General features: G+C 38.3%; 1 protein-coding gene across 4 annotated transcripts in view; it reads right to left on the bottom strand.

Annotated features, from left to right (window-relative positions):
* Nucleotides 1-25,620, bottom strand: part of LOC126373787 (atypical protein kinase C) — a 322,244-nt gene that overhangs the window by 291,305 nt on the left and 5,319 nt on the right. The window contains exon 1 of one of the 4 annotated variants that reach the window (XM_050020080.1): nt 6,303-6,579. The exons of 2 other annotated variants lie outside the window; for them this stretch is intronic. The gene's annotated coding sequence lies outside the window, so the exon portion shown is untranslated. Of the gene's footprint in view, nt 1-6,302; nt 6,580-25,620 lie in introns of those variants that run through there. One more of the 4 variants, XM_050020079.1, reaches the window with a different exon arrangement.

Raw genomic sequence — 25,620 nt, 5'->3', positions numbered from 1 at the left:
ATTATCTTGTCAGGCCAGTAAAGTTAGTGTGCTAATGGCTTGTATAATGGCCTATTTGGCAGTGCACCGCGCTGCCGTGCCAATAGTTCCGCGTTTGGTTCCCATCTACGCACGTATTGATGATAACTGTAAGTGAGTATCGGCTTTTGGCGGCTAAAGCATAACCCTGATGAGGCTGGTATTCCACCTCACAACCCACACGCTAAGAAGTTACAGAATCGTAGTTACTTTAATGTAGTCCGGAGCCCGACAACTTTTTGTGCCGTTCCGACCACAGAAGGTCACTTCAACTACATAACTAATTTTATTCTGGTTTTACCTTACGAGTGCCGCATTTTTTATTGCAACTTACTTAATATCCCACGCTTTTGACGCTTGAAAATTATGAGGTGTGGTATCTACTCTGAACCGGCGTGTGTGTATGAAAAGATTGATGAATGTAGAGGAAGCAAGTAAAGTGCGTCAGGATCGAAGCAAATGGATATTAGTAGTAGCACACCCTGGACACTTCATACAAACGACCTCGTTTTACACAGACACTACACATTGACATTATCGTACACGCGCATCTGTGTGTGTGAATACCTTAATGATACTGATGTGACAATTTGAAAAGCTTCCTTCTCTCTTGTACTTCTATTTTGTTGTGCCCGAAAGGGTCTATGATGTGAAACTCATATGTAACTTACAAACTTGTACACTTGTACTTGTATGTATGTAGTATACTCAGTAACAGTCGCACAAAGAAGAATTCATCTCACGCAGAGTGTCGTCAGTTCTCTCTTAAGTTAACTTTAGATAACAGAATAGAGAAATCCGTTGTACTCTCATAAGTCTGGACTACTGTGAGATGACCTGTGACTTTGAAATTTCTCTCATTTTTTTCTTAGACGTGTCATGCGTGTTATGCAAAAGTATTTACTTTACCGGGTGAGAGTCCTCTTCGATCCCTATCTGTCGAGCCAAGTAGTTAATGCTGAGGCAAAACTCAAAAAAAACAACCATAAGTAGATACTTGAGTTCGAGAATCATAATAATATACAGGTACATATTAAATACATACATAAAGAGCCTGTACGTCCCACTGTTGGGCACAGGCCTCCCTTTAAACAATCGGAGGGGACATGGAGCATACTGTACCACGCTGCTCCATTCCGGTTGTTGGAGGTGTTTCGGTGATAAAAACATACGAGCAAGAAACCTAAAAGCTGTGATTGACGTGTTCACGAAAATATTTTAGCAGCATATAAGTTTTTTTTTAATAGTGCTGTAAATATTGGCACAAAAACAAGTAGCTAAACTGTAGCATGTAGGCGGTGGTCTCGATCATAATAAACATTATGTCATCTATCATAACACGTGTTAATAACCAGAAATGAGGACATTCATTGGATGTTTCTTAGAAAACCATTGCCGGGAACGTACAATTTAGAGTTACAGGAACTGTAACAACGATGAACCCCAAAAGTTAGAAAACATTAACAGTTTCTAAAGCATGATGTTATGGATATGAAATTTCGGATACGGATTGGATACGGATTTAAGAATGATTATATTATTATACCGAATACGGTTACGGATACGAATAATACATTATTTCGTTTTATCCGTAAGTTACGGATAATTTCGGTTACGAATATTATTTTTTTAAGGAATTTCAAAAGAAAATACAAATAGGTATAAAGTGGTTTTATTTATAACAAGTTATAATGTTATTCGACAAAAGAAAAAAACAACAAACAATGCGCGCGGTTTGTGTGTCGGCACTGGCAGCGGCCAGCCGATCAAAAGAACTTGTCATAACGTGTCTCAATTAGGCTCCGACCCTATCCGATATTATCCGAAACTTTTATTTCGGATTCGGTTACGGTTACGGATGATTTTTTTTTTTATATCGGATATCCGATAGTTTCCGTTACGGAAAAGAGTCTCATTAGGTATACAGTGTGTTAGTGACACCGTACCGAATACTGAGGGGGATGGATGGGGGGGGGGATGAAAGTACCGTTTGCTAGAAATGTTGGTCGATAGATGATTTGATATGGCAAATGATAATAAAGACACGCTAATGTTTATACATGCTGTTAGTTACACCATACCGAATACTGAGGGGAATTCAGCTTATGATTCTGAGTTAATATCAAGTGGAATTGCCCGTTGAAGTCGGTATGGATCTTAAAAAAAACTAAAAGTTACACTAACATTTCCATGAGTTTTACCACAGCATTTTCCACTTGATATTAACTCAGAATTATAAGCTGAATTCCCCTCAGTATTCGGTATGGTGTAACTAACAGCATGTATAAACATTAGCGTGTCTTTATTATCATTTGCCATATCAAATCATCTATCGACCAACATTTCTAGCAAACGGTAGTTCTTAATGCCTTCAATTTATCATGGTACACCATTTTACAGCTGGATAGGGGCCATCGATGCAGATCACAGCCATTTCACTATCATAGACCCAGGAAATAAATCAAATGTTAAATATATTGCAACCATTTGCAACATAGTGTATCGTTAAGGCCTATTTCCATACTAATCTCCCGAACTATCCATCAATCGTACTATTACTGCGCTTATCTGAATGCGATCTAAGACTAAATGACATAGGATAATATATATAGAAGATAAATATACTTACTAAGCCGTAATGATACATTATGTTTTACTTATAATTATGTACTTTCCTGATCATGAAAATATATTAAATACCAATTGTCTGATGGTGTAGTTTACTGGTTATAAGCGAGCGACTTTGCATCCCACTTTTTGAGCGCTGATGTTCAATCTACGGTAGTATTAAATCTATGCATATGGTAGATTCATGAACGTAGCTACCTATATAGGCCAAAAGCCAAAATAAGCCACTTAAAAAACAAACCAACATAAAGTCCCGTCAACACAATTCACAGTTCCACACGAAACGGCCGAGCGACTACGGAGATACGTTCAACCGAACGGAATTCGATATTGATTCCATGATTGTAAACCGATGCATGCCACGCATTGCGAACTTGAGCTAACCTTTATTTGCGAGTGCAAACAAATGCACGGCGCTTTTTGATGGCGAAAATTTTGTGGGTAGATACAATTCATCAAGATGAAAACTTGTAGTTCCATATGACGACTTGTAGCCATACATGTTATAGTCACTGTGGTCCTGTGGTCCGGCTTGCTTCTCAAACGGGGAGCGCCGGGTCGAACCCCGGTGCAGGACTTACACCAATGAGTTATTAATCTACCTTAAGTGCAGTATACACTAACACAGTTGCCTCAACCATTATAGACGGCGATACGGCTCACCACCTATCACGTTGGTCTAACTTACTTAGTTCATCTTGCGATGGATGTACCTGTGACTACCCCATTGGAATATAGTCACGAGCTTATGTTATGTATATGTTACTGAGGTCTTAAATTAGATGATGATACATATCGTGACAGACTACAGAATAAATACGAATCTATGTCAATGTATTGGTCTTGTATGAAACGAAAACCAAAGGACGACGGAATAACAAAAACTTATCATTCCAATACAGTAGGTTCTTCTTCATCGTGTGGGTTGTGAGGTGGATTACCAACCCCATCAAACCTGGTGTCAAGGTTACTATTGAGCCGCCGAAGGCCCCTGACATGGCTCATGTTACGATTACTAACTTACGGTGAGTAGTAACCCGGACCAACGGCTTAACGTGGCTTCCGAAGCACGGATTATCTTACTTTCGGACAATCAGGTGATCAGCCTGTAATGTCCTAACCAAACTAGGGATCAAAAGTGATTTTTGTGATATATCCCCACTGGGATTTGAACCCGGATCGTGAGCCCAACGCTCAAACCACTGGACCACAGAGACCGTTACACACACAGTAGGTTGACACCCGGACATAGCCGCAAGCCGTCTCAACAATTAAAATAACTATAATTTCTCCATCTGTACAAGGCCAAAAAATATTCCAATGTCTATAACGTGTAATGGAACCTTGCATAATATCTACCTATTACTTTTAAACGCTCTGCTCTCATTTCGTTACGTATGAACGAATACGTAATGTATTGGCAGCCTAGTTTTCTTATGGATACTGATTGACAGTACGCTGTCTGGAGAAGATTGTGCAGAGAAGATTGTGCAGCAGTAAGGCTGTCTTGTGCTGATGTATTTCTCTGGGTGAGTGAACCAGTGGCATTCAAAATGTAAAAATATCTTTATTCAGTAGGTAACCAGTTCCACTTTGAATCGTCATTTTTACGAACGTCTCATCCACCTAAAACTACTACAGCTTCTCACAAGCTGTATAGCCGGGGAAATGAAGCTGCAAGAAAACCTTGGCACAGGGACCCTAAACGTTTTTAAAAAAAAACATAAAATATGGTTTCTAGCTACTTTTGTGCAGCGTTCGGAGGAAAAAAAGAAACTGTCGGTGCCTACTCATACATAACTATAAAATCGTATTTTTCTAAATGGAATATGATATATGTAGAAACAAACATTGAGAACTTATACTTGAATCTTTACCACATCTATTGTATATTAAAGACTTTTACAATGTCATTTGATAAATATAAGTACCGTCTTAATTGTAATGTTCTCGTCAGCTTGTAATATGTATACCTAAACATTAATTCAAACACGAATCCTAAAACTTTAAGAGGAATGGGCCCACTGGGATTAAACCTGCGACCTTCAGAAACAAGGCCACGCTACTCACTAATAGGTCATCAAGGCTCAAGGAGCGAGCAGATCCCCAAATACTTAATCAGAAGACGGATCTTATGTTTATACCTAATTACCTATGATAAGGTAATACGTAGAAAACATCGGTTGATCAGTTTTATCTTTAAGCTGGCATCTTTCATGCACTCTATCCCTGCTACCCACGGAATAGAAGAAAGAGTGTGGAAAGAAAGGGTGTGAGCATTTTGTAGGAGGACCGCTCTCACCGGTTCAATCCCACTCTCTTTTACTACTACTCCGCAAACAGATAACTACGATAGCTCTACTGCTTCTCAAATTCCATAGCCACTTTACCTGCAATGTATTTATCTGCATACAAAAGTATTTTTTTGATACACCGACCATACTAAGGTTTTTAGCTTTCCTGTGTTAAGGAAGGATCTCCTTGCATGATAATCGATATTTGACTTATCGCCCGGATTTGACTTATCAGAGCTCCGTGTGTCGTAAAGTTTGCGGACGAGTTGAGTGCAAAGTTGAAGTATGAACTATACGCTCATGCTTGTATGAGGTGAGTTTCGCACTCCCTTGGCCCTTTCAATCTCTTTCTAATCCGTTCTGCAACCAATAAGATCTATTGACCTTATGCTACACTTTACCTTTAGACCCTACACTATCTATGAAGTGTAGTATTTGCTTAAAGGTGAGAAGTTTAAGCGCCTCTGGAGTCATTAGGTTGCCTGCAGTGATCAGTGTTACGTCGAAACCAATTAATAACGATTACCAATACAGTGTGAAGAAGGAAGCTGATTTGCAAAACAAACGTAACTATAATTGTGGAATAATTTGGTTAGATCACTTTTGTTGAGGCGTGTTTTATTTGCTCGCTAATTCGATGGGTCGGTAGAGAATTCGATTTTGTTTCTTTCAACTCGACTACCCTTACTAGTTTGAAGATTTGATTTGTCCGGTTTTTCATAGAAGCGACTTCCTGTCTTACCTTTTAACCCGCGAAAGTAAAACTAGCTCAATACATGTTAGGTCACATACCTACCTCCGAAACGCATTTCTCGGGAATGTAGGAAATTTTCGTAAATAGATAATTTGTTTAATTTCACTTTTATTTTTTTATTTTATGTTATCTGTTTACAAGGCTACTCTATTTCTAGCTAATCAATGTTTGGTTTAGATTTTAAAAAGACGTTGAACCTTAAGAACTTAATAACCCAAAAATAACATACCTCATTGACTGTTAATTTACAAGAAGTACTGCATGATTGCAAATCCATTTATTTACTACGCTAAAATGTATTCGCTTATTTTTATATTATAAACATATCGATACGGAAAAAACTAGTTTTTAATTATTCTCAAGTTTCGATAAGTGCAGTTGCACGAACATAGAAAACGACCTTCCATGCCATTCTTGATATCAAACTAAAACACTCATAGCTAGCTATGGTACCTACTTTCCGATTACGCTGGCAAACTCGTGCGAATAACTAATTTTGTTTTACAAATTGTATTTTCCGTTTATGGAAATATTCTGTACGCGAAATATCACCAATCCCTTCGCAATTAAATTATAAAATACGGATAAATCTTAAATAACCGAGTTACCTGGCAATAACATTTAAAGCAATCATTTCGAAATCCGCACGTCGTATGTGGGCCAGCGTCCCAACACGGGTTGTAAACAAAACAAAAACATCACGGGCAAAACTGCATGAAAACATATAACCACCTCGGTAGTAAGCACGGTTGCATTTCACTGCACAAACACGACATTTCACATTTCGAAACGCGGATTTGCGCGTTAGAGACAAACGCGGGACCGCGTTCGCTCGAAGCGACGCGCGCGCACCGTCGGGTTTTCACAACGGCACTGCTTCGGCGCGAGCGCCGTCACGGCCAGTCGATGATCGAGCGACAATCGCGAACAATGAACCACAATGGGATGAAACGTACGAAAATTTACATAACTTTGTCTCTCCATAACACTCGCAGTTGGTAAACGAAGTTTTTTTTTTGTTTGAATGAGAACAAAAGTTTTCGTTCGACTGCTGAAGTTGTATTGTGGGGGCAATTTCCAGTTCAAGATATTATTTAAGATTAAGTCAACATTGAGGTCAATGACAAACGCCGTACCTTTTCTACAGTAGATATGTTTCGTACTTAACTATAGCTATATAAAGTGAACTAAAAAAAAAACAACAAAATATACAAATCACAAACGAAATAAATTCAACAAAAGATAAAAATAAATGAATGATGAAATAAGGTATAAAGGGTGTTAGTGACATCGTAACGAATACTCAGGGGTATGATTCCTGAGTTAATATCAAGTGGAATTTACCGTCGTTAACTCAGAATCATGGCTTGAAACATCCCTCAAAGTTTTCGTTACGATGCCACTTACATCCTGTATACTATACGTGTATATATATATAGCGAATTTCAATAAGCATCCAATATGTATCCGCGGACAAAATATGGGGTACAAATTGATAAAATTGTCGCCATTGGTTTAGGAATGCGGAACCATTACACCCTGGATACTTGCATACTAGTTTGATTCCCACATGTCACAGACACCCGTATTCTGATATCGGTAGATATAAATTATTAATACGCTAGTTTCCAACTAGTCATATGCCTTACATTTTACTAAACGTCAATACACGAATTTTTTTTTTTTTTTTTTTTTTTGTTCGTGACTTATTGTAGATTTGCCGCAGATGGCATTAACTACTTGGCCGGACAAAACAATACACGAAATGACTATAGAATTTGTATGAAAAAGTGCACTGTGACGTCATAGAAAAACGTGATAGAGTGTCCTACTTATTATTAAGTTGTTCTTGATTAAAATTCGTAAATAAGTTAAATAAAACACATAATAATGGGTTCTTACCGCGTTTAAATCAGGGATATGAGACTCCCGATATTTCGACACATTGCAAGTACCATGATCACGGGATGACTGACCCGTTATTATGTGTTTTAATTATGATAATGGCCCCGATTCCTGCAGACACTGCCTAATTTTATTTTAAGTTATATCCGTCATTTTCATATCCGTCGAAAAGGAAAGGGACGGATGATTCACAGCTCTTAATTTTAGAAAGAATGAGTAAATGAATGAATAACCCGGGCGAATCAAAAAGGTACGTCGCTGGTATGCAATCCGTTTGACGTGCTGTCTACTTAACTGTGTCGGGTTATTGACTGATGTAAAATTTTTAGACGGTTGGTTTAGATTTGTGCTTAAAATTGACGTGTGTTCCATAAATTTTATGCTTGTCGATTACCCGTCCCTTTCCTTTTCGGCGGATAAGAAAATGACAGATATAACTTAAAATAAAATTAGATGGTATTTACAGGAATTAGCACCAATAACCGCGTAAACTTAAAACATAAGTTAAATAGAAAAAAGAAAATGTTTTCGTTAGTTTTAGATCTGTCTTTATTTAATTATCGGAATTTCAAAATTTCTCTTGAACTTGAAGTACACGACGCAATTATGCAAGGCAATTTAAGTACAAAATTGCGTCACTACTACCTAGATCTTCTATCTAGATATACTGTCTTTACTGCATTGATAAACAGCTTCAAAATATTTGTGATAATCTGTGGTCCAGAAATTGAGCGCTGGTCTCATTTGGAGGCGTGACCTCACAAATTCATAATACAAACGAATGCTAATTTCCATGTTTATCAATTATTAGATTTATCATGTATCAAAATTTGAATTCAGAACTAAATAATTTATTGTTGTGTTATTCACGCGAGAATCAAAACAAAACAACAATAAAATAGCTACTTAGTTCCAAATTCAAATTGTGAGACTAAATCAAATAATTGATGACCACGGAAATTAGCATGCGTTCTAATGGGACATTTAGAAGTAGAAAGTAGGTAGGTATTTTTCATGAATGTAACTAAGTATGCATCATTCACAACTTGTCAATTTAGATTAAAAAAAGAGAGTTCAGAAAACGTATATATAGGTATTTTTTTAATTACATTCACTTTCTATCTAGATAAACACGTAATTTATTTCTAGAACAATAGTAGATAAGACTATTTTATTTTCCTTACTTAAATTCTAATGACTTCGTCGTTTAAAGTAGGGACAAGTTACAAAAAACGATTCAGCAATTTGGAAAATTGTTTAATTTCCCCCATTGAACATAATTTTCTTGTCAGAACTTACTTCCTCAACTAATTTAGCAATTTTTGTAAACTCTCAATTATGTATCATTGTTTTAAATATACAAATAGGCAAGTAAAGGCACTTTACTATTACCCGTGCGAATGTTTTTAAACAGAGAGTTCTTTTTTTTGTCTTTGTTATTTTTGCCCAAACTCCAAACAAATCAGAAAAGTTGTCCAGTTTTTACTAAGAAAGTAGCGTAAAGTAGTTGTGTGTTACTCCGTGTTTTAAATTATATATTTGTTTTGTATTTGTTACTGTGGTGTCCCTTTATAATAAACGTTTCTTTCTTTCTTTCTAATATTTATGTACAAATTACTGTTATTTTACTGTTAATAAATAGAAAACAATTTCTTTTTAACGATTATAACAGGTTAACTAAAAACACACCCCGGACACTTCAAACAAAAAACCTCGTTTTAAACGGATACTACACATTGACGTTATCGTACACGCGCATCTGTGTGTGAAAGACCGAGGCCCCCCTAGCTCGGCCGCTGGTGAGGAGCGGAGAGATTTTATATACGTAGCAGTAGAGTCCTTCTATACGTAGTATTATTCCTTATTCTATGCTAAAAAGTAAAACAGGTAGCTAGATATGTAAGTATACTATTTAGCTAAAACGGACATTGCCAATATCGACAAGAAAAACCAAATGCAGCAAAAAATAGAGCGCTTTGAAGGTTACCTTCACTCAAACAGTGGGTGGACAAGATAAAGAAAGATAAAAAATGAAAACTAACACCCCACAGTATCTACTGAGGTACTTCCTATAAGATACACACACACAAAAACACACGCCCGTAATCCCTAATGGGGTGGGAAGAGTCGAAAGTAGTCAATGACAATTTGCAGCGACGAAGTCCTAACGTCATAATTACTTTGTGAGACTGTCCTTTGTTTGGTAAGGACTTTGCAGGCTTAAATCACCTGACAAAAAAGTAAGATGATTCCATGCTTCGTAGGGAACATTACGCCGTTGGTACCGGCTATTAACCATAGAAACACTTCCCCCAACCCGCAATAGAGCAGCATGGTGGAGTATGCTCCATACCCCCTCCGGTTCATTGAGGGGAGGTCTAGCAGTGGGACGAATATAGGCTGTTTATGTTATTATGTATGTACGTTACGTCCATGACGTTAGTCACGAGTCCCATGTTGTTAAACGCGATAAAAAATTAAGACATAAAAAGATCTTCAAAGCGTATGCGTCAGAATAAGCACCCGGCGCGCGCGCCGATTGGCCGACACTAATCATGTCGGGTAGACACCGGATCGTAATTTTTATGATGGGTTGAAATTGGCGCGAACGCGTCGTGACGTCACAGGCACGGCCGTTGCCCGCGGCACACATACAGTAATGATCAGACTAAATCTGAACATGAGGAAGTGAGGTGTTTTAAAGGTGACACTTTAATAATGTACCGTGAGGTTCTGGGAAAATAAATTCATAAAGCATTCTTCATTACTGCCTGATCATCTGAATGGCCGAAAGTAAGGTGATCCCTGCTTCGGAAGGAACATTAAACCGTTGGTCCTGGTTACTACTTTGTAAGTACGTATGCTACTCATGATACGGAGGTCTCGGGTTCAATTGGGGTTCTTATGGGTTCCATTGGAGTTCGAAATTCCGGAAAATCACTTTGTGATCCCTGGTTTGATTAGGACATTACAGGCTGATCACCTGATTGTCCGAAAGTAAGATAATCCTTACTTTGGAAGCACGTTAATCCGTTGATCCCGGTTACTATTTACTGACGTAAGTATGTAGTCGTTACATGAGCCATGTCAAGGGGCCCTTGGCGGCTCAATAGTAACCCTGACACCAGGGTTGATGAGGTCGGTTATTGAGGGCACATCCCATACGTATAATCAGTTCAGAAGTAAAACTCGTATTTTTGGACGATACTCGTTTAATTTTGTATTAATAGATTTTTCACAAGTTTTATTTTATATCACCAACCGTATTGACGCTTCGCCGCCATATTCAAAAGTGACGTATCGTCGATACGCAAATATCGACTTGCGAATCGATTATCACAGATATCGATTCGCATATCGATTGTTAGACAGTAATATTATGACTTAATTTTAAAGTGATTACAGTCGGCCATCCTGATTCAGTGTCTGTCCCAGACACCTAGTCAAGACGACCCCACACTAATTACAATTATAAATAAACTAATTACAATTATAAATAAATTAATTCAAATATAATAACATTAGAGGTCGACAACAACTGGAATATGTGTGTCCGTTATACAAAGACCCAAAGACGACAAAGGAGACAATTTTAGTTAGTAACAGAGTCACAGACTCGGTAGAGTCTCATATTACTCTGAGAATAATTATTTATGATAAACACGTCATTATCAAACAATTCACGAAATTAGAAAATCAATCAATAAATATATTTATAATTATAAATATATTTATAATTGTGATATTTATAATGGGTATTAACCCATAATAACTATGTAGAACAAATTTTAATTTTTACATAATCCTGAAATTAGTCGGTAATTAGTATTCGGCCATCCTACGTTTAGAATGACCCCATTCAATTACTTGTTTTTTTTTTAATTATCTAATACATCGATTGATATGTGATATGACGAACTACTAAATACTATTAAAAAAACATTATAATCCTTAGATTTGTTCTTTTTCAATTAAAGAAAAGTAAAACTATCACTTCCATTTCACTGATTTACACTAAAAGACCTTGTTTACACGAAACATTTCGGACTGATTAGATTTACAAAAGAGTTGATCTAGTTCACTATTTAGGAGGAATCTGGATACCGCGTGGCTGCCTGAAGCTCCGTTTGGTTTGGTTTCATCTTGTAAACGGGAACCGCTAGCCCACGCAAGGAGCTGTTAACACGCGGGTGCCGTTTGCCCGCGCAAGGAGCTACGGACTCAACCCGGTTATATATGTGCACTGTATGCCCACGCAAGGAGCTATAGCCTTCGGCTAGCTAGCATTCGGGTCCGTATGCCCACGCAAGGAGCTACGGCCATCGACTAACTAGTATCAGGCTATGTGCGCCCACACAAGGAGCTACGGCTAATAAAGTATTTAGGTATTTGGCGTACGTGTGCCCGCGCAAGGAGCCACGGCCCAACTATTGTCACATCTACGTGCCCGCGCAAGGAGCTTATTTTGATTCTTAAATAAACGGCAACATCCAGCTAAATCTGCAACTCGATGGGGCGGCCTCTGGTCATCATCATCAGTGTGTCTGATTTGTACGAGTTCTGCTTGCCATAAGTAACGCAACTGGATTGCTCGGCTTCCACTGGTCAGGTCACGTTCAGTCATCAGCGGCAATCTTTCAGTTTATCAATTGGGATAGGAAAACGTGGGAATAACAGTAATAATAATATTTGCCAAATAATAAGAACTAAGTAATATAGTTACCATTTAAGACTAAAACTAATAATCTGAACCATTTTGCAACTAATCATTCGCTATCATTAGATATCCGTTATTTGATTTTAGAAAACTTAACGAAAACAAATTGCTACATTAGCATTGGCAAAACTGTACCCAAATATAAATTACTTCCCAAACACACACGTATTAGAATTTGTTTTAAACCAATAAATACACTTTAGAAACAATGTGCACACTTACCAGATTCTATGCTTATTTTACCTGACAATCCAACTCTTGGGCGTTTTTTTAAAAGGTATCCCACTTCTGAACTATAATCAGTTCAGAAGTAAAACTCGTATTTTTGGACGATACTCGTTTAATTTTGTATTAATAGATTTTTCACAAGTTTTATTTTATATCACCAACCGTATTGACGCTTCGCCGCCATATTCAAAAGTGACGTATCGTCGATACGCAAATATCGACTTGCGAATCGATTATCACAGATATCGATTCGCATATCGATTGTTAGACAGTAATATTATGACTTAATTTTAAAGTGATTACATACGGGAGAAGGATAATTATAAACAGCCCCTTATGTACAAATAGATATTCTCCGCCAGGGGTCTTTATAGTGGCTTAATAAAAACCCTGACAATAGGGTTAGGAAGCTCAGTTATCAAACTTATACCCGCGCTTCAAACCTGCTTTTTCACTAGCGTCCGCGACACGGTTTCCGCAACACGCGCGGCGCGAATTATTGGGTTTCGACCAATAGCCGTATGAAGTTTATCCACGTAAGTAGATAGGATTCACTGCGTCTATTGATCAAAGCCCTAGATATAATTCAAATTCAAAATTCAAAAATATAGTTATCAATGATTACAATGGTAACCAATGATTGTCGAATTCATGTTCGGATCATAAATGATTATTACATGCTCAGCGGTGAAGGAAAACATCGTAAGGAAACCCACATTCCCAAGAAATGCATTTTCAATGGTGGTATGTGACCTAACCTGTATTGGGCTGGATTTCCCTTCGCGGGTTGGAAGGTCAGACAGGCAGTCGCTTCTATAAAAAACTAGACTTGTCAAATCTTCAGGTTAGGTAAGCGGACGCTGTGAAAAATGGGATAATTCTAGGAGTTACACTTTGAATCGTAATTTTTTATATAACGAACGTCCGCCTAAAACTACTGCAGCTGCTCACAACCTGTATAGCCGGGGAAAAGCTGCAAGATAAACCTCGGCACAGGGCCCTAGACGTTCTTATGAGGAATCCATACCGCCCATGAGGACCATCTTAAGAATCCCTGACTGTAAATGTATCACATCCTAGTTACGAGGAGGGTATGAAAAAGCGGGAGTAATCGATCCAATCATTGGTGCCGTTACGTAGGGTGTGACAGATAGTCGCGTATAAAATGACGTCACTTATTGGAGGCCTGGCGGTTAGTACCTTGGGTGGTCGGTTATTTACGAAAAACCAAGATTGGCGTACAAAGGATCTAGATTCTTTTCCACTAGGGTCCGCCACACGGTTTGCGCGAATTATTGGATTCCGACCACCAAAGAAAAATCTATCTTCTCAGCCTGTGTCCACCCACTGCTGGGTATAGGCCTCCTCTCTTTCACGCCATCCTTTCCGGTCCTGTGCAAGTCTCATCCACAGCTTTCGTACAAAGGATACTCGACACCATATTCTATATTCCAAGCGGCATCGCAGTTTATTATTAGTTGTATTTTTTCATAACAGTGTTAGAGGAGGCATATTGCATAAACCATCATAAACAGATTCAAAGGGACTTTCCAGGCTACGTTCCTCAAAAAAAAAAAAAAATAGATGACGTACAGATTTACCATCGTTTCACCTTCTAATTTCATGGATAACAGATATATGACAAATTTTAGTGTTTTTTAATTCTTTTCAGTTCCATACTTTTGCGACGGAAATTTCTACTTGACAACAATTTAAAATAATGTTCTGAATCATCCCTAAAAGTTTTCGTTACGATGTCACTAACACCCAGTACATGACTTCGCGATTAGATTATTTATTAGTTATTTTTGAATAATTATGTACCCCAAGAACCAAGAAGAACCAAGAAGAAGACCAAGAAGAGCTTACATGGAACAGATTAAAGAAAAGGTTAACGTCGTGTCTTATAGGGAAGTCAAGGAATTGGCCTTTGATAGACTGGAATGGAAAATGCTACACCGACAAGAGCGTGGCTCTTAAATTGATGATGATGATGTACCCCAAGCAATAAGAAAACATATTTCGTAACAGTTTGCCTAAATTCAAGAAACTCATTGTGCAATCATCTAGTCATGACCGTTAGTTTAACTGGTTTAATAGAAAAAAAATAGTAGTTTTTTCTTGTACCTATTCTTCTTTTTTTTGTTGTAGTGTTGCCTGGCTGTAACTTTTCATACCTTTTGTTATTCCGTTCTTTTTTTTTTAAAACAATTTCTACAACAACAACAACAACAATTTCATGTTAATTACATAAGTTGTGCACGTCTGTAATTGGTGCAAGCACTAGTACTAGCCTTAAGAAAGTTATATAAATTGTTGTGTGTTTGTACTGTTGATGTGCCTAATAAATAAATAAATAAAATAAAATAGGCAATTATCACGATACATCTGAACAGGGCCATCTACATTTTTTGGGGAACACAGCCTGGAAACACCTTCATTCAAGAACACACCGGAATTCCATTAGAGAAACTTGTCTAAGCAATCTCCAAGCTTATCTGTTAGGCAATGAAACTATGAATTTAATATAAATGTAAGGAAGGTTATGGGAATTACAGGGATACATTAATTAGGGGAAGTTGGCGTCATCTTGCGCCGTGGTAGCTTGTCTGTAGGTTCAGTTATTGTTTGTAATTACTGGCGGCAACGAAGTTTCAAGTTCGAAGTGTGCTCTGTTTTGAAGTTGTAAATTCTTATCCGTGTATGACTCAACGTATCAGGTTTGTAGTTTACGCATTGGTTTATCCCTTACCGTAGATACAGCGCTTGATACAAAAATGTGGCGAAAACTTGGCATTTGTTTAGCTATAGATTCGTACACAGCGGTATATACATTCAATAAAATCGTGTCAAATTAAGAAAGTACGTAGTCTTATTATGTATATTAGCGCGTGATGCTTCGTAACGCGGTCGGGTTATACTGCGACTCGGATTGACCGGAAGTACTTGTTTTAGTGTATTTTAAACTAAAATAATGATTTTAGTGGGTTTTACTGTGAACAAATGTAAATAAATCATGAAAGCCTATGTAGTCCAATGGTTGAGCGTCGGACTCACGAGACTGGATCCCGGGTTCGAATCCCGGTGGGGACATAATCACAAAATTACTTTGGGATCCCTTGCAAAACAAATATCCCTTGAAAAACAAGTTTGAAAATCATTGGGATCGGAACCTACGACCTCAAACTACGAGTCAAGCGTTCTGCCAAATGAGCTACCACGGAGACTATTAACAGCAACTATGTTACGTTAATATTTAAAGCTAAAAATAAATTATAATGAGGAAACTAAATGCTCGGTTTACAGGCAACAGGGCGTGCGACGTTATAGGACGTAAATAGAAAGTTACCTTACATGAATAAAACACTGTTTGGTTCATAAAGCCAATTATGGGTTAACAGAGTTTCTGAATAACATAAAATAAGGATAACAAGAATATTCTTGTCATCACCATATGGTAACGGTCTCTGTGGTCCAATGGTTGAGCGTTGGACTCACATATGATGAACATGGTGATCTTCTTCTTCTCATCGTGTGGGTTGTGAGATGGAATACCAGCCTCATCAACCCTGGTGTCAGGATTATGATTGAGCCGCCAAAGGTCCCTGATATGGCTCACGTAACGATTACTCACTTACATCAGTAAATAGTAACCGGGACCAACGGCTTAACGTGCCTTCCGAAACACGGATCATCTTACTTTCAGATAATCAGGTGATCAGCCTGTAATGTCCTAACCAAACTAGGGATCACAAAGCGATTTTTATGATATATCCCCGCCGGGATTCGAACCCGCGACCTCCGAATCGAGAGCCCAACGCTCAACCACTGGAACATGGAGGCCGTTTGCCTGCGCGAAGGGCGAATTTAAACAACAACGTAAGCTAGTGTTGTGACGTTCATTAGCATAGAGATTTATCAGTCCAGATTAGGCTCGATTCTTTTCTATCTAACATTGTACGTAAAACCTATAAGAAAGATCGTGTAAGTGTCCTTTACGAAATGATCCGTCTGAGGACATGTTAACGGCGGGAAACACGTCCCTGCCTGTCGCACAATGTGACAGCAACTATTTCCTCCATTCATCTCCGCCTACATCGCTCCGTGGTATATTATTACCAGCACGCTTATGTATACTGTCAGTAGTCTCTAGGTATGCGCGTAAAATCAATATGAACCCCGCAGGAGTATATATGGTGTTAGCGTACAACTCAGGGAAGGGATTTGTCGTGTAAATAATAACATTATGGCCCAGATTCCTGCAAACACCTCCTAATTTTACTTTAAGTTATATATATACCTGTCATTTTCTTATCCGCCGAAAAGGAAAGGGACGGACGATTGACAGCTCTTAATTTTAGGATGAATGAGTAAATGAATGAACAACCCGGGCCAATCAAAAATATATCTTGCTGGTATGCAAACCGTTTGACGTGAGCTGCCAACATAATTCTGTCGGGTTATTGGCCAATGTAAAATTATTACAGGGTTGTTTTAGATTTGAGCTTAAAATTGACGTTCGTTCCATTAATTTTATGCTTGTCGATTTCCCGTCCCTTTCCTTTTCGGCGGATAAGAAAATGACAGGTATAACTTAATATAAAATTAGATGGTGTTTACAGGAATTAGCACCTATGTTAGTATAACAAGTAAAACTTTTATTAAATAGAAATATAATTTCAATATTCAATATATTCTTTATTTGCATACTATGATGATGTACAAGTTTGTAAGTTACATATGAGTTTCACATCACAGACCCTTTCGGGCACAACAAAATAGAAGTTTAAAAGAGAGAAGGAAGCTTTTAAAATAGTAACATCAGTATCATCACTAGTGCTGTAATAACATTTATTAATTAGAAGTTCTTTTATTTTTTTAATAAAGATTTTGTCACTTTTTTCTCTTTTAATGTGTTAGGCAGTTCATTATATACATTTTGATGGACACCACATATGGGCTAGAAGAATGTAGGACCAGTCTAGATATAGGTAAATTTAATCTTTTTCCATGACGCAGTGTGTATTTTACAGGGAGATCTTCGCGGCGTTTAAAAAAATCTTAAATTTACGAAAAAAAAAATATAAATTTCTAAAATATATAGAGAAGGAAGCGTAAGTATTTTATGATTTCGGAAGTGTGGTTGATTTTAACATTCAACTTCAACTTTATGGTTGTATAGCAACCGGTCGTCATAGAGATTTTAACATTATTATCAATAATAAAACCGTACGTTTTTGGTACTAACCACAGACTGCGAATCCTCAAGTTGACATCTAACGTCAAACGAGAGGATACGTTTACAGAGTAAGTTACTAATACGAGTAATTGAAGTTAAAATAATTTACAATAAGTATAACAGTTTACATAACTAGATATTTGTACAGTCAATTATTATATTATTCCAGGTATAAATGGAACAACATAAATATAACTATTAATGTATACAAGCACAACTGCAATACTATTGTTATTTGTAACCGTTTATACAGCCCATATCATGAAGATCGTGACAATGGTGTCAGGGAGACATCTGTGGCTTGAGGAACAAAAGAAAATGTTTGTGGGTAGTTTGTAAGTTGACAAATGCTTATCGACTTACGCGCGTAAGCAATCTACTTCGACGAAGAATAAAGTCGGAAATCAGAAATGGAAGAAAACGCGTGCCAAGTTGTAGATGACCTGATCTGAGGTAGATATTTTCTTTTCGTGAGTGGGTGTAGTACTCTGCACAACTCTGCCTAACCCTTCGGGGATACAGGCATGATGCTATCTTATGTTGTTGTTAGATACCTTCTGTTTTTAAAAGCGTGTTTCACCACATGTTGGTAGACCGCCTGATAACCAATCTGCCGGAGAAACGTCTAGTAGCGTAATATCTACTATCTGACAGATAACTACTAGTCAAATAACAAGAGATGAAACAATCCCAAATAAAAAATATCTAAGTGATACTTAGTAAACATAATGAGAACAAAAAGTCACTCGAGATTCTGAAAATACTTCGCTAAAATACCGTATACGAAACCTAAACGACCGCATCCACAAAACGCAGATTACAAAGGCAATGGAAGCAAATTGTACAGCCACTTAATGACAGCAGCTGAAATTATCAAAGCGGGCTAAACTCGCGTAAACACGAAGCGACGCACACGTATTCAATTACCAGAATGCGATTCAGGCCCATAAGGGGAGTTAATTAAAATATCCCTAAACGGAGATGATCACTTTTAAAGTCTTGCCGAAAGAAAGCTTCTAGCCAAACGAAAACAGCCCTTTGGTCTAGGTAGACTAATAGGATCGAATTGTAAAAAGGTTGTCTGGTTGTCAAAGGATTACTTTACAAAAGAATTTTGGTAACCAGCAATTCGTAGACTAGATTAATTATCAGCAATCAATGCGATGACAACAAACCTAAATTGATCAACAACTTCCTCCGAAAATTTCTAATAACTTCATAAAAGTTTGTTAATGAAATTGCTAGCGAAAAATCTAACTTTTTCATCCGCCCCAATTAGAAGTCACTAATTGCACAACAACAGTGACAAGACGGTCCCAGTTTGGGCGCCAAAACCGAGCACCCGGCCCCAGTTCGGGCGCCAAAACGCCCGCAATGTTTGTACTTTATTAGAGCAAGTTTCGCCCTGTTTGCATACAAGTTTGGGCCCGGTTTTATTTGCTCTCTGTGCGGAACGTGCCAACTTTCCCGGGCGGAGCGGTAAATCCTCTCGAGATGTACTATCGAACTGCAATATCACGGGTATTCCTGTTCGGATACAATAACCTGTGCGAGTTGGAAGCAAATGAATCTATCACGGCACTGTTATGTAAATTTGGCTGTTAGATGAGGTGATACGTCGGAAGGTTATTTATTTGATTTGATATGTTGTGATATGGTGGAATAGGGTGGATAATTTATATTGCTTACTCGGGTTTACTGATATTGGGAGTTTTATCTAGCGAATGAGGAAGGAAGTAAAGCATAACGGAAATATATTGTAATAATATATAATTTATCGTATATCAGAGAAACTATTACAACGCTTGGTAGTCAAGGTAGTCTTCCAAATATACTGAATGAATAACTAAAGGTATGTATATGTATATCACCAATAAAATACACTTCTCATCAAAAAAATCGAAACACTTCCGTTTTCATTGTTTCTGTCCGAATTTAACACAAAAAAGAATTCATACGATGAAAAAAAATACATAAATGTATAGCTGGCAGTTTGGCCATTACAGTAATAAGCGAAAATTCTAAATTCAAAATTAGAATTTCATTTGTTTATCTTATAAACGAAATGAATCACTGTTTTGAGACAAATGTGTGTTTAGGGTTGGAGTACATTTAGCGTTTAAAAACTAAAAATTGGCGCCTATCCTTAAACTTTTTGTTTTTTATTTCAATACTGTGACTTTGGGACGTCTGAAAAAAGGTTTTTTTTCTAAAACGTATGGATACTTCGCCCACAGAAGCCGCCCAAGTTGTGGCATTGCTGGATTCTGGCCTTAGTCAGCGTGTTGTGGCTGCAAGACTGCATCTAAGCCTGTCATCTGTTCATAGAGTCTATAAACGTTATCGGGAGACTGGTTTGTTCACGCGCCGTTCAGGATCTGGCAGGAATCGGGTCACTTCTGAGCGAGACGATCGATTTATTGTAACAACTTCTTTAAGAAATCGACGCCTTAACGCTTTTCAACTGCAGCAGCGGCTTCGTGTTGTACGAAGGGTGGCTGTAAGTGACTCTACAATTAGAAGAAGGTTGAAGGATCGTGGACTGGTACCGCATAAGCCAGCAAATGGGCCGAAATTAACTGCAGACCATCGAAGAGCGCGCCTTAACTTTGCACGTGAGCACCTAAATTGGTCATACCTACAGAACCGCCACCATAGCTGACCTTTTCTTCAATGCAGCATTGTGCATAGCGTTCTCCGTCTCTTCTGTAGACCTTGTTCCTTCCGTCGTTACCATACAGCATAATTTTACACTCATCAGAAAAGAGAACTTTGCTCCACTGTAGGTATGACCAATTTAGGTGCTCACGTGCAAAGTTAAGGCGCGCTCTTCGATGGTCTGCAGTTAATTTCGGCCCATTTGCTGGCTTATGCGGTACCAGTCCACGATCCTTCAACCTTCTTCTAATTGTAGAGTCACTTACAGCCACCCTTCGTACAACACGAAGCCGCTGCTGCAGTTGAAAAGCGTTAAGGCGTCGATTTCTTAAAGAAGTTGTTACAATAAATCGATCATCTCGCTCAGAAGTGACCCGATTCCTGCCAGATCCTGAACGGCGCGTGAACAAACCAGTCTCCCGATAACGTTTATAGACTCTATGAACAGATGACAGGCTTAGATGCAGTCTTGCAGCCACAACACGCTGACTAAGGCCAGAATCCAACAATGCCACAACTTGGGCGGCTTCTGTGGGCGAAGTATCCATACGTTTTAGAAAAAAAACCTTTTTTCAGACGTCCCAAAGTCACAGTATTGAAATAAAAAACAAAAAGTTTAAGGATAAGCGCCAATTTTTAGTTTTTAAACGCTAAATGTACTCCAACCCTAAACACACATTTGTCTCAAAACAGTGATTCATTTCGTTTATAACATAAACAAATGAAATTCTAATTTTGAATTTAGAATTTTCGCTTATTACTGTAATGGCCAAACTGCCAGCTATACATTTATGTATTTTTTTTCATCGTATGAATTCTTTTTTGTGTTAAATTCGGACAGAAACAATGAAAACGGAAGTGTTTCGATTTTTTTGATGAGAAGTGTATTTAAAAACGAACTGTGAACAAATTATACTTAATTAATTATAATTTTGAAGGGTCGCGTCGGGGGTAAGAAAGTTTTGAGAGACTACTGAGAAACTCCCGATAAGAGAATAATTTGGATGTTTTTCGTCTTATTCTTTGTGTTAATTTATATTATAAAATCACGCCACAGTAAGTTTTGGGATAAGCAGAGTCTTACGATATTCTGTAAACAACTTCTATCATGTATGAAGCTGGACTATTTATTTAATTGATTGGATATTAATAAATTATTTCAAAGGGAGCTGTGGTAACCCAGTTGGTAGAAAGCTTGCTTGTCAATTTGAGGTCGCAAGTTAGAATCCAGCACAGGCCTAAATCAATGGTTGTCGAATTTGTTTTCGAATTGACGTTTGGATCATAAATGATTATCACGTGCTCAGCGGTGAAGTAAACATCGTGAGAAAACTCACATTCCCGAGAAATGCATTCGGAGGTATGTGACCTAAGCTGTAATTGGCTGGTTTTCCCTTGGCGAGTTGTAAGGTCAGACAAGCAGTCGCTTCTGTAAAAAAACCGGACCTGTCAAATCTTCAAGTTAGGTAAGCGGACCCTGTGAAAAACGGGATAATGAATGGAGATGATGAATTAATTATTTCAAAAATCAATTTGCTATTAATTCTTTATGAACAACGTTGCCAAACAAATCAAAATAATTTTCTCGGTGATGTAAAAAAAAACATTTTTTCAAGTACTTATTTTTTTTTTGAATGCGCGCTAGAGACTATCCTTTCTTATATCATATTCCTATTTCCTTTCCTATTTATCCTTTCCTTTTTTCCTTTTATGACAATCGCTGCAATACCGAGCCAACAAACAAAACGTGGGAATAGAAACAAAGCTATTACTCAAACCAATGCGGTTCTGGACGTGACCAGATCACGAGATCTGTGCTGGTGGTTGAAAACAATAAATACTACTGGGTTCTGGACAAATGGTTGACTATTTTTAAGGTTACTTGTTGTAGTAATTCGGCCGTCATTCCCTACTTATGAACACTATGGGAAGCGCTGAGGTCTCTCATCTGATGTATCTTTGACATCTCTTCTTGCCGTGCCTCTCCATTACTGGAGGTTGGCGACCAGCTCATGGAATGTGCACCTGTCCCTGCCCATACGGAACAACTCATCGACTGTCGCCACTATCTTCGTCTTTGGCCTAATGCAAGTTAAATCCGTATCCGACATCCGTGTATGGCAGGTACTCGTAAAGTTGTCAATCACGGTATGTGATACTGGCAATAGCTAAGAGGCAAACCTAAGACTTCACTCGACAAAGCACGTTGGTATTTTAAATGACATTTACGTTCTCGACTTGAGGACTTTGCTCACTCGAGTCAAGTATGTCAAACAAAACGAACAAACAACAATTACAACAAAATAAATGAAAATAATCTTTCTTAAGGTCGCCTCAGCTGAGCACAGAGTTAAGGATGGTTCGTTGTAACATCTACAGAATACAGGTGTAAGGCTGTTTTTCCACCAGAACTGTGCTAGTAAAATGTGTCGTACGCGAATGTGTAGCTGTGCTGTGGAAATGTGTAGGGGTTTCCACCAGAGCTGTGCGAAGTAAATGTCTCGTACGAAGAAGTGTAGCGGAGCTGTCAAAATGCGAAAATGTGCGATCCTTCGCACACATTTCTCGCTTATTTTGTATGTAGAATGACCTCGCTTCGCTAAACTCTTTTCCACCAGAGCTGAGCTAAGCGAGGCTAGGAAAATGAAGTGATTCTATTGGTGTATTTTTTCCTCGCATACCGCTTAGCTACCTCGCACAGCTCTGGTGGAAAAGCAGCCTAAGGCAACTGGACGACCATCCCGGATACCTCAACCAAACTAATACCTACGACGAAGACAATTAATTCCAGTCCCATAAACAGGCGAAGTCAAGAACTGGATACAGTTTGTAACAGAGACACAAAATAAATGTTAAAAACATTCAGCTAAGTCGAAAAGTTCCGGGCGTATGTTTTTATTTTTGCTTGCTTTCGTAACTTCAGAAATTTGCCTCGAAGAGCCAAAACTAAGGAAGTTGGCGAACAAAGCACTTTGGCCTTACCTTTGCCCGAATAGTCGGGTTAACATTTTTGAGGTTCTGTATATAATAGCTTGAATGTAGTTATGTAGGCACATTACAATACCGTCCTTTGTGTACTGAGTAGTCCCAACTTAGCAGCTTTCAATGTAATTGATAATGTTTTCAGTAGTCCATGGTTTTGTCTAAAGGACAATACACACACGGGCACGCGTAAAGCACACGGGAGCCAATTCAAAACATAGAACTAGTGGACCTGCTTATCTTTCCAAACATGTCGTGAAATGCGACAGAGGGATTGTGTCCGAGAAACTGTGAAAGGCATACTTACAATACAAGAAATAAAAATAAAATTGCTATTCAAAATTCTAGATTAAGTAAATTAAATTAATCTTTTTTGGGGTTACGTATACGTTTTTACCAGATAATATTTTAAATTTGTCATACAATAAATTTAAAGCTCATATGAAGCTTACTTTATGTAAAAAAGCTTATTATAAGATTAATAACTACCTAAATGATAAAAATGTCTGGTATTGAATGTGTTCCTCTAGTTATTAAATAACTTGTAATGTATACCCTCATTGATTTAAAAGATGTGTTGCTGTTGCAGTTTCTTGTCATTTCTTCTCCTCAGCCATAACACCTTGCGAAATGACGTAAATTCAAAAAAGTTACATTGACCTTCAACAAGTTTATCCGTCATAATTACGTTGAATAAATGATTCTGATTCTGACCTTTCTTAAGGCGATAGCCTATAAAACCTTGTCATCATAAGGTGCATCATATCAATCTTAGAACTTCGTATCAACACCGGCCCACACTTGAGTGCGGCGTCAGATTTATTTATGGTTTACCCCTTCGCCTCACGGTACCCAAAAAAGAGGCAGCAACGACGTCGACGGAATGCCAATCTGAATATGTAAATGGCCGACCGGATTCGCAATGCGGGCAGATAAGCAGTTTATGGGAAATTCTGCACAGTACTGTATGTTTGGTGATTTTGGTGCAAAACTGTCATACTCGGGCGATAACTGCGAAAAGCGTGGTAAAAGCTCATGGAAGGGCGGTCGCCGGTGATGATAAGGAAAATGCCGTTTTTAATTTAAAAAAGTCTGGGTTTTTCATGGATTAACGAAGTGTGCCAATTGGAAGCTGTGGTAGCCCAGTTGGTACAACGCTTGCCTCTCATATTGAGGTCGCAGGTTCGAATCCAGCACAGGCCTAAACCAATGTTTGTCGAATTTGTTTGCATCATAAATCAATCATCAGCGGTGAAGGAAAACATCTTGAAGAAATCCACATTCTCAAGAAATGCATTTTCGGAGGTATGTGACCTAACCTGTATTGGGCTGGTTTTCCCTTCACGAGATGGAAGGTCAGACAGGCAGTCGCGTCTGTAAAAAACCGAACCTGCCGAATCTTTATGTTTGGTAAGCGGACCCTGTGAAAAACGGGATAATGCTAGGGAGATGATGAATGAAGTGTGCCAATTGCTTGGTTTTAACACTTCGTTACTTATTAAAAATACAAATATAGGCACATAGAGTATTATTTAACATAATATGCATGTATCATGTTCCATTGTATGTGTATTTATCTCACATTAACCCTTTCACGGACAGAGATCATAGGTCATTGATGGTTCATAATAGGTAATATGGCACCATGGGACCGGAACGTCATTAGACGTTCTGTCCTTAAAAGTGTTAAACAAAACTCACGCCCTCAATTCATACAGTAAGCAGAACGAAAACGAAGAAAACAATTTACTCTCGCTATGCTTAAGTCCCATATAATAGGGGGTGAGCCTATTGCCCTTAATCGGGCACAAATCCTTTATTGCTCAATTAATAGCAACCCTAAGGTTGATGACGTCATTGCCCGCATAACTAACGAGAGAAGAACCCTAGATCTTCTCTCTCTCTCTTTATTTAAGAGCTGCGCTCTTGTTGGTGGAGCAATCGCCTTCATTGCTCCATAGATCGGGCGTGTAGAACAGTGGTTGCCCCAATCGCCTTCCGTTCCGCAGCACACAGACCAATTTCTCAATCGGTGATGTTCTAGCTAGAGCCCTACCAGAATCCATTCCCTCGGCCTCCAACCAGTACTGATACCGCTGCTGTCCGGCATCAGTGGTGCGCTTTAGAAGTAGCCGCGCCTACTCGCTACGTCACAAGATCATCATAGAACCTAAGTAGCATTTTATAGGTTAGCCCG

The sequence above is a fragment of the Pectinophora gossypiella genome, chromosome 16, assembly GCF_024362695.1.
Source record: "Pectinophora gossypiella chromosome 16, ilPecGoss1.1, whole genome shotgun sequence".
In the NCBI taxonomy this organism is placed as follows: Eukaryota; Metazoa; Arthropoda; class Insecta; order Lepidoptera; family Gelechiidae; genus Pectinophora; species Pectinophora gossypiella.
The sequence above is the reverse complement of the archived record's forward strand: the minus strand, read 5'-3'. Positions and strand labels throughout refer to the sequence as shown.